The 14,693-nt window shown below is 36.8% G+C and overlaps 11 non-coding genes across 11 annotated transcripts; all 11 read right to left on the reverse strand.

The window, feature by feature from the left end:
- Window positions 1-85: 85 nt before the first annotated feature.
- TRNAN-GUU (transfer RNA asparagine (anticodon GUU)) lies at window positions 86-159 on the reverse strand. The gene has a single exon. It is a non-coding gene; the product is annotated as a tRNA-Asn (tRNA).
- An 887-nt stretch (window positions 160-1,046) lies between these two features.
- TRNAN-GUU (transfer RNA asparagine (anticodon GUU)) lies at window positions 1,047-1,120 on the reverse strand. Its single transcript has one exon. It is a non-coding gene; the product is annotated as a tRNA-Asn (tRNA).
- An 885-nt stretch (window positions 1,121-2,005) lies between these two features.
- On the reverse strand, window positions 2,006-2,079 carry TRNAN-GUU (transfer RNA asparagine (anticodon GUU)). The gene has a single exon. It is a non-coding gene; the product is annotated as a tRNA-Asn (tRNA).
- Window positions 2,080-2,965: 886 nt separating this feature from the next.
- TRNAN-GUU (transfer RNA asparagine (anticodon GUU)) lies at window positions 2,966-3,039 on the reverse strand. Its single transcript has one exon. It is a non-coding gene; the product is annotated as a tRNA-Asn (tRNA).
- An 886-nt stretch (window positions 3,040-3,925) lies between these two features.
- Window positions 3,926-3,999, reverse strand: TRNAN-GUU (transfer RNA asparagine (anticodon GUU)). Its single transcript has one exon. It is a non-coding gene; the product is annotated as a tRNA-Asn (tRNA).
- Window positions 4,000-8,145: 4,146 nt separating this feature from the next.
- On the reverse strand, window positions 8,146-8,219 carry TRNAN-GUU (transfer RNA asparagine (anticodon GUU)). Its single transcript has one exon. It is a non-coding gene; the product is annotated as a tRNA-Asn (tRNA).
- A 513-nt stretch (window positions 8,220-8,732) lies between these two features.
- On the reverse strand, window positions 8,733-8,806 carry TRNAN-GUU (transfer RNA asparagine (anticodon GUU)). The gene has a single exon. It is a non-coding gene; the product is annotated as a tRNA-Asn (tRNA).
- A 530-nt stretch (window positions 8,807-9,336) lies between these two features.
- Window positions 9,337-9,410, reverse strand: TRNAN-GUU (transfer RNA asparagine (anticodon GUU)). The gene has a single exon. It is a non-coding gene; the product is annotated as a tRNA-Asn (tRNA).
- An 885-nt stretch (window positions 9,411-10,295) lies between these two features.
- On the reverse strand, window positions 10,296-10,369 carry TRNAN-GUU (transfer RNA asparagine (anticodon GUU)). The gene has a single exon. It is a non-coding gene; the product is annotated as a tRNA-Asn (tRNA).
- An 885-nt stretch (window positions 10,370-11,254) lies between these two features.
- Window positions 11,255-11,328, reverse strand: TRNAN-GUU (transfer RNA asparagine (anticodon GUU)). The gene has a single exon. It is a non-coding gene; the product is annotated as a tRNA-Asn (tRNA).
- A 2,952-nt stretch (window positions 11,329-14,280) lies between these two features.
- On the reverse strand, window positions 14,281-14,354 carry TRNAN-GUU (transfer RNA asparagine (anticodon GUU)). The gene has a single exon. It is a non-coding gene; the product is annotated as a tRNA-Asn (tRNA).
- Between the last annotated feature and the right edge of the window lie 339 nt (window positions 14,355-14,693).

Genomic DNA, 14,693 nt, shown 5'->3' on the forward strand with positions numbered 1-14,693 from the left:
TCAGGAACACTATACCACAAGAGGTGAGTTAATGTTTTAACTTGTCAACATCTAGTTCTCCAAAATGTGACCAAAAAGTTTATTACGTCCCTGGGTGGGATTGAACCACCAACCTTTCGGTTAACAGCCGAACGCGCTAACCGATTGCGCCACAGAGACCCCTCTAAAGTTGTATCAAATTAGTGATCTAAAAATGATTTATTGAAATATGTGTAAAAGGCCAACATCTGGAGATCTTTTGTAAAACTCTTCCTCCATTGAAGAACAAAAAAACAAATTGGTACTTTCTTGTCAAGAGGTAAGCTTTCAGGAGCTGAAGCTGTTTATATGATTAGCAGAGTGGCGCAGCGGAAGCGTGCTGGGCCCATAACCCAGAGGTTGATGGATCGAAACCATCCTCTGCTATCTTTGTTTTTTTTATAATTATTTGTTGATTAAACCAATACAAAACTGAGATTAATATTTTGGCTCAGTTCTATCTTTTTTATTATGTTAAAAAAGAGATTTAGTAAAACTGTTCATCCATTAAAGAACATAGAAACACATTGGTACAAACACTAAAATGTGCTTCAATGGTTTCCTAAAAAACTTACCTAATTAACTACTTTTAAGAGGAATTGTATCAGAGAAGTCTAGATATACTGCATAACAAGAGGTGGTTTTATGTTTTAACTTGTCTACCTAAGGTTCTTCAAAATATGATCACACGGTCAAAAATATCCCTGGGTGGGATTAAACCACAAATCTTTGAGATAGAAACCAAATGTGCTGACTGATTGTTCCAAGTCAACAAAATAAGACTAGATTCAAGTTAGTACCATAAAAAAATTCCTAGACATAGATTTAATAGTCATTATTTTAAAGAGCTTTTGTAAGATTCTTTATCTACTGAAGAACAGAGGAGAAACATTGGTACTTTCTGATGAAGAGTGAAGCTTTCAGGAGCTTCTGTGACTTAAGATCAGGAACACTATACCACAGGAGGTGATTTCATGTTTTAACTTGTCAACATCTAGTTCTCCAAAATGTGACCAAAAAGTCGATTACGTCCCTGGGTGGGATTGAACCACCAACCTTTCGGTTAACAGCCGAACGCGCTAACCGATTGCGCCACAGAGACCCCTCTAAAGTTGTATCAAATTAGTGATCTAAAAATGATTTATTGAAATATGTGTAAAAGGCCAACATCTGGAGATCTTTTGTAAAACTCTTCCTCCATTGAAGAACAAAAAAACAAATTGGTACTTTCTTGTCAAGAGGTAAGCTTTCAGGAGCTGAAGCTGTTTATATGATTAGCAGAGTGGCGCAGCGGAAGCGTGCTGGGCCCATAACCCAGAGGTCGATGGATCGAAACCATCCTCTGCTATCTTTGTTTTTTTATAATTATTTGTTGATTAAACCAATACAAAACTGAGATTAATATTTTGGCTCAGTTCTATCTTTTTTATTATGTTAAAAAAGAGATTTAGTAAAACTGTTCATCCATTAAAGAACAAAGAAACACATTGGTACAAACACTAAAATGTGCTTCAATGGTTTCCTAAAAACTTACGTAATTAACTACTTTTAAGAGGAATTGTATCAGTGAAGTCTAGATATACTGCATAACAAGAGGTGGTTTTATGTTTTAACTTGTCTACCTAAGGTTTTTCAAAATATGATCACACGGTCAAAAATATCCCTGGGTGGGATTAAACCACAAACCTTTGAGATAGAAACCAAATGTGCTGACTGATTGTTCCAAGTCAACAAAATAAGACTAGATTCAAGTTAGTACCATAAAAAAATTCCTAGACATAGATTTAATAGTCATTATTTTAAAGAGCTTTTGTAAGATTCTTTATCTACTGAAGAACAGAGGAGAAACATTGGTACTTTCTGATGAAGAGTGAAGCTTTCAGGAGCTTCTGTGACTTAAGATCAGGAACACTATACCACAAGAGGTGATTTAATGTTTTAACTTGTCAACATCTAGTTCTCCAAAATGTGACCAAAAAGTCGACTACGTCCCTGGGTGGGATTGAACCACCAACCTTTCGGTTAACAGCCGAACGCGCTAACCGATTGCGCCACAGAGACCCCTCTAAAGTTGTATCAAATTAGTGATCTAAAAATGATTTATTGAAATATGTGTAAAAGGCCAACATCTGGAGATCTTTTGTAAAACTCTTCCTCCATTGAAGAACAAAAAAACAAATTGGTACTTTCTTGTCAAGAGGTAAGCTTTCAGGAGCTGAAGCTGTTTATATGATTAGCAGAGTGGCGCAGCGGAAGCGTGCTGGGCCCATAACCCAGAGGTCGATGGATCGAAACCATCCTCTGCTATCTTTGTTTTTTTATAATTATTTGTTGATTAAACCAATACAAAACTGAGATTAATATTTTGGCTCAGTTCTATCTTTTTTATTATGTTAAAAAAGAGATTTAGTAAAACTGTTCATCCATTAAAGAACATAGAAACACATTGGTACAAACACTAAAATGTGCTTCAATGGTTTCCTAAAAAACTTACCTAATTAACTACTTTTAAGAGGAATTGTATCAGAGAAGTCTAGATATACTGCATAACAAGAGGTGGTTTTATGTTTTAACTTGTCTACCTAAGGTTCTTCAAAATATGATCACAAGGTCAAAAATATCCCTGGGTGGGATTAAACCACAAACCTTTGAGATAGAAACCAAATGTGCTGACTGATTGTTCCAAGTCAACAAAATAAGACTAGATTCAAGTTAGTACCATAAAAAAATTCCTAGACATAGATTTAATAGTCATTATTTTAAAGAGCTTTTGTAAGATTCTTTATCTACTGAAGAACAGAGGAGAAACATTGGTACTTTCTGATGAAGAGTGAAGCTTTCTGGAGCTTCTGTGACTTAAGATCAGGAACACTATACCACAAGAGGTGATTTAATGTTTTAACTTGTCAACATCTAGTTCTCCAAAATGTGACCAAAAAGTCGATTACGTCCCTGGGTGGGATTGAACCACCAACCTTTCGGTTAACAGCCGAACGCGCTAACCGATTGTGCCACAGAGACCCCTCTAAAGTTGTATCAAATTAGTGATCTAAAAATGATTTATTGAAATATGTGTAAAAGGCCAACATCTGGAGATCTTTTGTAAAACTCTTCCTCCATTGAAGAACAAAAAAACAAATTGGTACTTTCTTGTCAAGAGGTAAGCTTTCAGGAGCTGAAGCTGTTTATATGATTAGCAGAGTGGCGCAGCGGAAGCGTGCTGGGCCCATAACCCAGAGGTCGATGGATCGAAACCATCCTCTGCTATCTTTGTTTTTTTATAATTATTTGTTGATTAAACCAATACAAAACTGAGATTAATATTTTGGCTCAGTTCTATCTTTTTTATTATGTTAAAAAAGAGATTTAGTAAAACTGTTCATCCATTAAAGAACATAGAAACACATTGGTACAAACACTAAAATGTGCTTCAATGGTTTCCTAAAAAACTTACCTAATTAACTACTTTTAAGAGGAATTGTATCAGAGAAGTCTAGATATACTGCATAACAAGAGGTGGTTTTATGTTTTAACTTGTCTACCTAAGGTTCTTCAAAATATGATCACAAGGTCAAAAATATCCCTGGGTGGGATTAAACCACAAACCTTTGAGATAGAAACCAAATGTGCTGACTGATTGTTCCAAGTCAACAAAATAAGACTAGATTCAAGTTAGTACCATAAAAAAATTCCTAGACATAGATTTAATAGTCATTATTTTAAAGAGCTTTTGTAAGATTCTTTATCTACTGAAGAACAGAGGAGAAACATTGGTACTTTCTGATGAAGAGTGAAGCTTTCAGGAGCTTCTGTGACTTAAGATCAGGAACACTATACCACAAGAGGTGATTTAATGTTTTAACTTGTCAACATCTAGTTCTCCAAAATGTGACCAAAAAGTTGATTACGTCCCTGGGTGGGATTGAACCACCAACCTTTCGGTTAACAGCCGAACGCGCTAACCGATTGCGCCACAGAGACCCCTCTACGGTTGTATTAAATTAGTGATCTAAAAATGATTTATTGAAATATGTGTAAAAGGCCAACATCTGGAGATCTTTTGTAAAACTCTTCCTCCATTGAAGAACAAAAAAACAAATTGGTACTTTCTTGTCAAGAGGTAAGCTTTCAGGAGCTGAAGCTGTTTATATGATTAGCAGAGTGGCGCAGCGGAAGCGTGCTGGGCCCATAACCCAGAGGTCGATGGATCGAAACCATCCTCTGCTATCTTTGTTTTTTTTATAATTATTTGTTGATTAAACCAATACAAAACTGAGATTAATATTTTGGCTCAGTTCTATCTTTTTTATTATGTTAAAAAAGAGATTTAGTAAAACTGTTCATCCATTAAAGAACAAAGAAACACATTGGTACAAACACTAAAATGTGCTTCAATGGTTTCCTAAAAACTTACGTAATTAACTACTTTTAAGAGGAATTGTATCAGTGAAGTCTAGAATACTGCATAACAAGAGGTGGTTTTATGTTTTAACTCGTCTACCTAATTTTCTTCAAAATATGATCACACGGTCAAAAATATCCCTGGGTGGGATTAAACCACAAACCTTTGAGATAGAAACCAAATGTGCTGACTGATTGTTCCAAGTCAACAAAATAAGACTAGATTCAAGTTAGTACCATAAAAAAATTCCTAGACATAGATTTAATAGTCATTATTTTAAAGAGCTTTTGTAAGATTCTTTATCTACTGAAGAACAGAGGAGAAACATTGGTACTTTCTGATGAAGAGTGAAGCTTTCAGGAGCTTCTGTGACTTAAGATCAGGAACACTATACCACAAGAGGTGATTTAATGTTTTAACTTGTCAACATCTAGTTCTCCAAAATGTGACCAAACATCGATTACGTCCCTGGGTGGGATTGAACCACCAACCTTTCGGTTAACAGCCGAACGCGCCACAGAGACCCCTCTAAAGTTGTATCAAATTAGTGATCTAAAAATGATTTATTGAAATATGTGTAAAAGGCCAACATCTGGAGATCTTTTGTAAAACTCTTCCTCCATTGAAGAACAAAAAAACAAATTGGTACTTTCTTGTCAAGAGGTAAGCTTTCAGGAGCTGAAGCTGTTTATATGATTAGCAGAGTGGCGCAGCGGAAGCGTGCTGGGCCCATAACCCAGAGGTCGATGGATCGAAACCATCCTCTGCTATCTTTGTTTTTTTATAATTATTAGTTGATTAAACCAATACAAAACTGAGATTAATATTTTGGCTCAGTTCTATCTTTTTTATTATGTTAAAAAAGAGATTTAGTAAAACTGTTCATCCATTAAAGAACAAAGAAACACATTGGTACAAACACTAAAATGTGCTTCAATGGTTTCCTAAAAACTTACCTAATTAACTACTTTTAGGAGGAATTGTATCAGAGAAGTCTAGATATACTGCATAACAAGAGGTGGTTTTATGTTTTAACTTGTCTACCTAAGGTTCTTCAAAATATGATCACAAGGTCAAAAATATCCCTGGGTGGGATTAAACCACAAACCTTTGAGATAGAAACCAAATGTGCTGACTGATTGTTCCAAGTCAACAAAATAAGACTAGATTCAAGTTAGTACCATAAAAAAATTCCTAGACATACAGATAGCGCAGGGCTTGTCGTTGCTGGGGATGGCGGAGGACTCGCCACCCGCCATCCCCCGCCCCTCGCCATCTGTATGTCGGAAGGGGACGCGCGTGCACGAGGTGCACGCGCGTCCCGTTCCGACGGTGCCTTTCCCCGGGTCCCCGCCGGCTTCCCCGGGTCCCCGCCGGTCCACACCGCCCCCCCGCAGCCCCCCGCAGCCCTGCCCGTCTCCCTGAAGCTGGAGACGGGCAGGACTGCACCCGCCGCGCCGCCTCGCCGCCCGGCTATTGAGACGCTCGTGCGTGGGAGACGCACGAGCGTCTCATTCAGCCAGAGCGCCAGATTGCTGGCGGATCGCCAGGGACACGGTCCTGGCGCTCCGCCAGCAATAATAAGGCCAGCTCCATCTGTAGATTTAATAGTCATTATTTTAAAGAGCTTTTGTAAGATTCTTTATCTACTGAAGAACAGAGGAGAAACATTGGTACTTTCTGATGAAGAGTGAAGCTTTCAGGAGCTTCTGTGACTTAAGATCAGGAACACTATACCACAAGAGGTGATTTAATGTTTTAACTTGTCAACATCTAGTTCTCCAAAATGTGACCAAAAAGTCGATTACGTCCCTGGGTGGGATTGAACCACCAACCTTTCGGTTAACAGCCAAACGCGCTAACCGATTGCGCCACAAAGACCCCTCTAAAGTTGTATCAAATTAGTGATCTAAAAATGATTTATTGAAATATGTGTAAAAGGCCAACATCTGGAGATCTTTTGTAAAACTCTTCCTCCATTGAAGAACAAAAAAACAAATTGGTACTTTCTTGTCAAGAGGTAAGCTTTCAGGAGCTGAAGCTGTTTATATGATTAGCAGAGTGGCGCAGCGGAAGCGTGCTGGGCCCATAACCCAGAGGTCGATGGATCGAAACCATCCTCTGCTATCTTTGTTTTTTTATAATTATTTGTTGATTAAACCAATACAAAACTGAGATTAATATTTTGGCTCAGTTCTATCTTTTTTATTATGTTAAAAAAGAGATTTAGTAAAACTGTTCATCCATTAAAGAACAAAGAAACACATTGGTACAAACACTAAAATGTGCTTCAATGGTTTCCTAAAAACTTACCTAATTAACTACTTTTAAGAGGAATTGTATCAGAGAAGTCCAGATATACTGCATAACAAGAGGTGGTTTTATGTTTTAACTTGTCTACCTAAGGTTCTTCAAAATATGATCACACGGTCAAAAATATCCCTGGGTGGGATTAAACCACAAACCTTTGAGATAGAAACCAAATGTGCTGACTGTTTGTTCCAAGTCAACAAAATAAGACTAGATTCAAGTTAGTACCATAAAAAAATTCCTAGACATAGATTTAATAGTTATTATTTTAAAGAGCTTTTGTAAGATTCTTTATCTACTGAAGAACAGAGGAGAAACATTGGTACTTTCTGATGAAGAGTGAAGCTTTCAGGAGCTTCTGTGACTTAAGATCAGGAACACTATACCACAAGAGGTGAGTTAATGTTTTAACTTGTCAACATCTAGTTCTCCAAAATGTGACCAAAAAGTTTATTACGTCCCTGGGTGGGATTGAACCACCAACCTTTCGGTTAACAGCCGAACGGGCTAACCGATTGTGCCACAGAGACCCCTCTAAAGTTGTATCAAATTAGTGATCTAAAAATGATTTATTGAAATATGTGTAAAAGGCCAACATCTGGAGATCTTTTGTAAAACTCTTCCTCCATTGAAGAACAAAAAAACAAATTGGTACTTTCTTGTCAAGAGGTATGCTTTCAGGAGCTGAAGCTGTTTATATGATTAGCAGAGTGGCGCAGCGGAAGCGTGCTGGGCCCATAACCCAGAGGTCGATGGATCGAAACCATCCTCTGCTATCTTTGTTTTTTTATAATTATTAGTTGATTAAACCAATACAAAACTGAGATTAATATTTTGGCTCAGTTCTATCTTTTTTATTATGTTAAAAAAGAGATTTAGTAAAACTGTTCATCCATTAAAGAACAAAGAAACACATTGGTACAAACACTAAAATGTGCTTCAATGGTTTCCTAAAAACTTACCTAATTAACTACTTTTAAGAGGAATTGTATCAGAGAAGTCTAGATATACTGCATAACAAGAGGAGGTTTTATGTTTTAACTTGTCTACCTAAGGTTCTTCAAAATATGATCACAAGGTCAAAAATATCCCTGGGTGGGATTAAACCACAAACCTTTGAGATAGAAACCAAATGTGCTGACTGATTGTTCCAAGTCAACAAAATAAGACTAGATTCAAGTTAGTACCATAAAAAAATTCCTAGACATAGATTTAATAGTCATTATTTTAAAGAGCTTTTGTAAGATTCTTTATCTACTGAAGAACAGAGGAGAAACATTGGTACTTTCTGATGAAGAGTGAAGCTTTCAGGAGCTTCTGTGACTTAAGATCAGGAACACTATACCACAAGAGGTGATTTAATGTTTTAACTTGTCAACATCTAGTTCTCCAAAATGTGACCAAAAAGTCAATTACGTCCCTGGGTGGGATTGAACCACCAACCTTTCGGTTAACAGCCAAACGCGCTAACCGATTGCGCCACAGAGACCCCTCTAAAGTTGTATCAAATTAGTGATCTAAAAAGATTCTTTATCTACTGAAGAACAGAGGAGAAACATTGGTACTTTCTGATGAAGAGTGAAGCTTTCAGGAGCTAAAAATGATTTATTGAAATATGTGTAAAAGGCCAACATCTGGAGATCTTTTGTAAAACTCTTCCTCCATTGAAGAACAAAAAAACAAATTGGTACTTTCTTGTCAAGAGGTAAGCTTTCAGGAGCTGAAGCTGTTTATATGGTTAGCAGAGTGGCGCAGCGGAAGCGTGCTGGGCCCATAACCCAGAGGTCGATGGATCGAAACCATCCTCTGCTTTTTTAAAGAGCTTTTGTAAGATTCTTTATCTACTGAAGAACAGAGGAGAAACATTGGTACTTTCTGATGAAGAGTGAAGCTTTCAGGAGCTTCTGTGACTTAAGATCAGGAACACTATACCACAAGAGGTGATTTAATGTTTTAACTTGTCAACATCTAGTTCTCCAAAATGTGACCAAAAAGTCGATTACGTCCCTGGGTGGGATTGAACCACCAACCTTTCGGTTAACAGCCGAACGCGCTAACCGATTGCGCCACAGAGACCCCTCTAAAGTTGTATCAAATTAGTGATCTAAAAATGATTTATTGAAATATGTGTAAAAGGCCAACATCTGGAGATCTTTTGTAAAACTCTTCCTCCATTGAAGAACAAAAGAACAAATTGGTACTTTCTTGTCAAGAGGTATGCTTTCAGGAGCTGAAGCTGTTTATATGATTAGCAGAGTGGCGCAGCGGAAGCGTGCTGGGCCCATAACCCAGAGGTCGATGGATCGAAACCATCCTCTGCTATCTTTGTTTTTTTATAATTCCAAGTCAACAAAATAAGACTAGATTCAAGTTAGTACCATAAAAAAATTCCTAGACATAGATTTAATAGTCATTATTTTAAAGAGCTTTTGTAAGATTCTTTATCTACTGAAGAACAGAGGAGAAACATTGGTACTTTCTGATGAAGAGTGAAGCTTTCAGGAGCTTCTGTGACTTAAGATCAGGAACACTATACCACAAGAGGTGATTTAATGTTTTAACTTGTCAACATCTAGTTCTCCAAAATGTGACCAAAAAGTCGATTACGTCCCTGGGTGGGATTGAACCACCAACCTTTCGGTTAACAGCCGAACGCGCTAACCGATTGCGCCACAGAGACCCCTCTAAAGTTGTATCAAATTAGTGATCTAAAAATGATTTATTGAAATATGTGTAAAAGGCCAACATCTGGAGATCTTTTGTAAAACTCTTCCTCCATTGAAGAACAAAAAAACAAATTGGTACTTTCTTGTCAAGAGGTAAGCTTTCAGGAGCTGAAGCTGTTTATATGGTTAGCAGAGTGGCGCAGCGGAAGCGTGCTGGGCCCATAACCCAGAGGTCGATGGATCGAAACCATCCTCTGCTATCTTTGTTTTTTTATAATTATTTGTTGATTAAACCAATACAAAACTGAGATTAATATTTTGGCTCAGTTCTATCTTTTTTATTATGTTAAAAAAGAGATTTAGTAAAACTGTTCATCCATTAAAGAACAAAGAAACACATTGGTACAAACACTAAAATGTGCTTCAATGGTTTCCTAAAAACTTACCTAATTAACTACTTTTAAGAGGAATTGTATCAGAGAAGTCCAGATATACTGCATAACAAGAGGTGGTTTTATGTTTTAACTTGTCTACCTAAGGTTCTTCAAAATATGATCACAAGGTCAAAAATATCCCTGGGTGGGATTAAACCACAAACCTTTGAGATAGAAACCAAATGTGCTGACTGATTGTTCCAAGTCAACAAAATAAGACTAGATTCAAGTTAGTACCATAAAAAAATTCCTAGACATAGATTTAATAGTCATTATTTTAAAGAGCTTTTGTAAGATTCTTTATCTACTGAAGAACAGAGGAGAAACATTGGTACTTTCTGATGAAGAGTGAAGCTTTCAGGAGCTTCTGTGACTTAAGATCAGGAACACTATACCACAAGAGGTGATTTAATGTTTTAACTTGTCAACATCTAGTTCTCCAAAATGTGACCAAAAAGTCGATTACGTCCCTGGGTGGGATTGAACCACCAACCTTTCGGTTAACAGCCGAACGCGCTAACCGATTGCGCCACAGAGACCCCTCTAAAGTTGTATCAAATTAGTGATCTAAAAATGATTTATTGAAATATGTGTAAAAGGCCAACATCTGGAGATCTTTTGTAAAACTCTTCCTCCATTGAAGAACAAAAAAACAAATTGGTACTTTCTTGTCAAGAGGTAAGCTTTCAGGAGCTGAAGCTGTTTATATGATTAGCAGAGTGGCGCAGCGGAAGCGTGCTGGGCCCATAACCCAGAGTTCGATGGATCGAAACCATCCTCTGCTATCTTTGTTTTTTTATAATTATTTGTTGATTAAACCAATACAAAACTGAGATTAATATTTTGGCTCAGTTCTATCTTTTTTATTATGTTAAAAAAGAGATTTAGTAAAACTGTTCATCCATTAAAGAACAAAGAAACACATTGGTACAAACACTAAAATGTGCTTCAATGGTTTCCTAAAAACTTACCTAATTAACTACTTTTAAGAGGAATTGTATCAGAGAAGTCCAGATATACTGCATAACAAGAGGTGGTTTTATGTTTTAACTTGTCTACCTAAGGTTCTTCAAAATATGATCACAAGGTCAAAAATATCCCTGGGTGGGATTAAACCACAAACCTTTGAGATAGAAACCAAATGTGCTGACTGATTGTTCCAAGTCAACAAAATAAGACTAGATTCAAGTTAGTACCATAAAAAAATTCCTAGACATAGATTTAATAGTCATTATTTTAAAGAGCTTTTGTAAGATTCTTTATCTACTGAAGAACAGAGGAGAAACATTGGTACTTTCTGATGAAGACTGAAGCTTTCAGGAGCTTCTGTGACTTAAGATCAGGAACACTATACCACAAGAGGTGATTTAATGTTTTAACTTGTCAACATCTAGTTCTCCAAAATGTGACCAAAAAGTCAATTACGTCCCTGGGTGGGATTGAACCACCAACCTTTCGGTTAACAGCCGAACACGCTAACCGATTGCGCCACAGAGACCCCTCTAAACTTGTATCAAATTAGTGATCTAAAAATGATTTATTGAAATATGTGTAAAAGGCCAACATCTGGAGATCTTTTGTAAAACTCTTCCTCCATTGAAGAACAAAAAAACAAATTGGTACTTTCTTGTCAAGAGGTAAGCTTTCAGGAGCTGAAGCTGTTTATATGATTAGCAGAGTGGCGCAGCGGAAGCGTGCTGGGCCCATAACCCAGAGGTCGATGGATCGAAACCATCCTCTGCTATCTTTGTTTTTTTATAATTACAAGTCAACAAAATAAGACTAGATTTAAGTTAGTACCATAAAAAAATTCCTAGACATAGATTTAATAGTCATTATTTTAAAGAGCTTTTGTAAGATTCTTTATCTACTGAAGAACAGAGGAGAAACATTGGTACTTTCTGATGAAGAGTGAAGCTTTCAGGAGCTTCTGTGACTTAAGATCAGGAACACTATACCACAAGAGGTGATTTAATGTTTTAACTTGTCAACATCTAGTTCTCCAAAATGTGACCAAAAAGTCGATTACGTCCCTGGGTGGGATTGAACCACCAACCTTTCGGTTAACAGCCAAACGCGCTAACCGATTGCGCCACAAAGACCCCTCTAAAGTTGTATCAAATTAGTGATCTAAAAATGATTTATTGAAATATGTGTAAAAGGCCAACATCTGGAGATCTTTTGTAAAACTCTTCCTCCATTGAAGAACAAAAAAACAAATTGGTACTTTCTTGTCAAGAGGTAAGCTTTCAGGAGCTGAAGCTGTTTATATGATTAGCAGAGTGGCGCAGCGGAAGCGTGCTGGGCCCATAACCCAGAGGTCGATGGATCGAAACCATCCTCTGCTATCTTTGTTTTTTTATAATTATTTGTTGATTAAACCAATACAAAACTGAGATTAATATTTTGGCTCAGTTCTATCTTTTTTATTATGTTAAAAAAGAGATTTAGTAAAACTGTTCATCCATTAAAGAACAAAGAAACACATTGGTACAAACACTAAAATGTGCTTCAATGGTTTCCTAAAAACTTACCTAATTAACTACTTTTAAGAGGAATTGTATCAGAGAAGTCCAGATATACTGCATAACAAGAGGTGGTTTTATGTTTTAACTTGTCTACCTAAGGTTCTTCAAAATATGATCACACGGTCAAAAATATCCCTGGGTGGGATTAAACCACAAACCTTTGAGATAGAAACCAAATGTGCTGACTGTTTGTTCCAAGTCAACAAAATAAGACTAGATTCAAGTTAGTACCATAAAAAAATTCCTAGACATAGATTTAATAGTTATTATTTTAAAGAGCTTTTGTAAGATTCTTTATCTACTGAAGAACAGAGGAGAAACATTGGTACTTTCTGATGAAGAGTGAAGCTTTCAGGAGCTTCTGTGACTTAAGATCAGGAACACTATACCACAAGAGGTGAGTTAATGTTTTAACTTGTCAACATCTAGTTCTCCAAAATGTGACCAAAAAGTTTATTACGTCCCTGGGTGGGATTGAACCACCAACCTTTCGGTTAACAGCCGAACGGGCTAACCGATTGTGCCACAGAGACCCCTCTAAAGTTGTATCAAATTAGTGATCTAAAAATGATTTATTGAAATATGTGTAAAAGGCCAACATCTGGAGATCTTTTGTAAAACTCTTCCTCCATTGAAGAACAAAAGAACAAATTGGTACTTTCTTGTCAAGAGGTATGCTTTCAGGAGCTGTTTATATGATTAGCAGAGTGGCGCAGCGGAAGCGTGCTGGGCCCATAACCCAGAGGTCGATGGATCGAAACCATCCTCTGCTATCTTTGTTTTTTTATAATTATTAGTTGATTAAACCAATACAAAACTGAGATTAATATTTTGGCTCAGTTCTATCTTTTTTATTATGTTAAAAAAGAGATTTAGTAAAACTGTTCATCCATTAAAGAACAAAGAAACACATTGGTACAAACACTAAAATGTGCTTCAATGGTTTCCTAAAAACTTACCTAATTAACTACTTCTAAGAGGAATTGTATCAGAGAAGTCTAGATATACTGCATAACAAGAGGTGGTTTTATGTTTTAACTTGTCTACCTAAGGTTCTTCAAAATATGATCACAAGGTCAAAAATATCCCTGGGTGGGATTAAACCACAAACCTTTGAGATAGAAACCAAATGTGCTGACTGATTGTTCCAAGTCAACAAAATAAGACTAGATTCAAGTTAGTACCATAAAAAAATTCCTAGACATAGATTTAATAGTCATTATTTTAAAGAGCTTTTGTAAGATTCTTTATCTACTGAAGAACAGAGGAGAAACATTGGTACTTTCTGATGAAGAGTGAAGCTTTCAGGAGCTTCTGTGACTTAAGATCAGGAACACTATACCACAAGAGGTGATTTAATGTTTTAACTTGTCAACATCTAGTTCTCCAAAATGTGACCAAAAAGTCAATTACGTCCCTGGGTAGGATTGAACCACCAACCTTTCGGTTAACAGCCGAACGCGCTAACCGATTGCGCCACAGAGACCCCTCTAAAGTTGTATCAAATTAGTGATCTAAAAATGATTTATTGAAATATGTGTAAAAGGCCAACATCTGGAGATCTTTTGTAAAAATCTTCCTCCATTGAAGAACAAAAAAACAAATTGGTACTTTCGTGTCAAGAGGTAAGCTTTCAGGAGCTGAAGCTGTTTATATGATTAGCAGAGTGGTGCAGCGGAAGCGTGCTGGGCCCATAACCCAGAGGTCGATGGATCGAAACCATCCTCTGCTTTTTTAAAGAGCTTTTGTAAGATTCTTTATCTACTGAAGAACAGAGGAGAAACATTGGTACTTTCTGATGAAGAGTGAAGCTTTCAGGAGCTTCTGTGACTTAAGATCAGGAACACTATACCACAAGAGGTGATTTAATGTTTTAACTTGTCAACATCTAGTTCTCCAAAATGTGACCAAAAAGTCGATTACGTCCCTGGGTGGGATTGAACCACCAACCTTTCGATTAACAGCCGAACGCGCTAACCGATTGCGCCACAGAGACCCCTCTAAAGTTGTATCAAATTAGTGATCTAAAAATGATTTATTGAAATATGTGTAAAAGGCCAACATCTGGAGATCTTTTGTAAAACTCTTCCTCCATTGAAGAACAAAAAAACAAATTGGTACTTTCTTGTCAAGAGGTAAGCTTTCAGGAGCTGAAGCTGTTTATATGATTAGCAGAGTGGCGCAGCGGAAGCGTGCTGGGCCCTTAACCCAGAGGTCGATGGATCGAAACCATCCTCTGCTATCTTTGTTTTTTTATAATTATTTGTTGATTAAACCAATACAAAACTGAGATTAATATTTTGGCTCAGTTCTATCTTTTTTATTATGTTAAAAA

This window comes from Crinia signifera, chromosome 3, assembly GCF_055691185.1.
Source record: "Crinia signifera chromosome 3, ASM5569118v1, whole genome shotgun sequence".
Taxonomy (NCBI): Eukaryota; Metazoa; Chordata; class Amphibia; order Anura; family Myobatrachidae; genus Crinia; species Crinia signifera.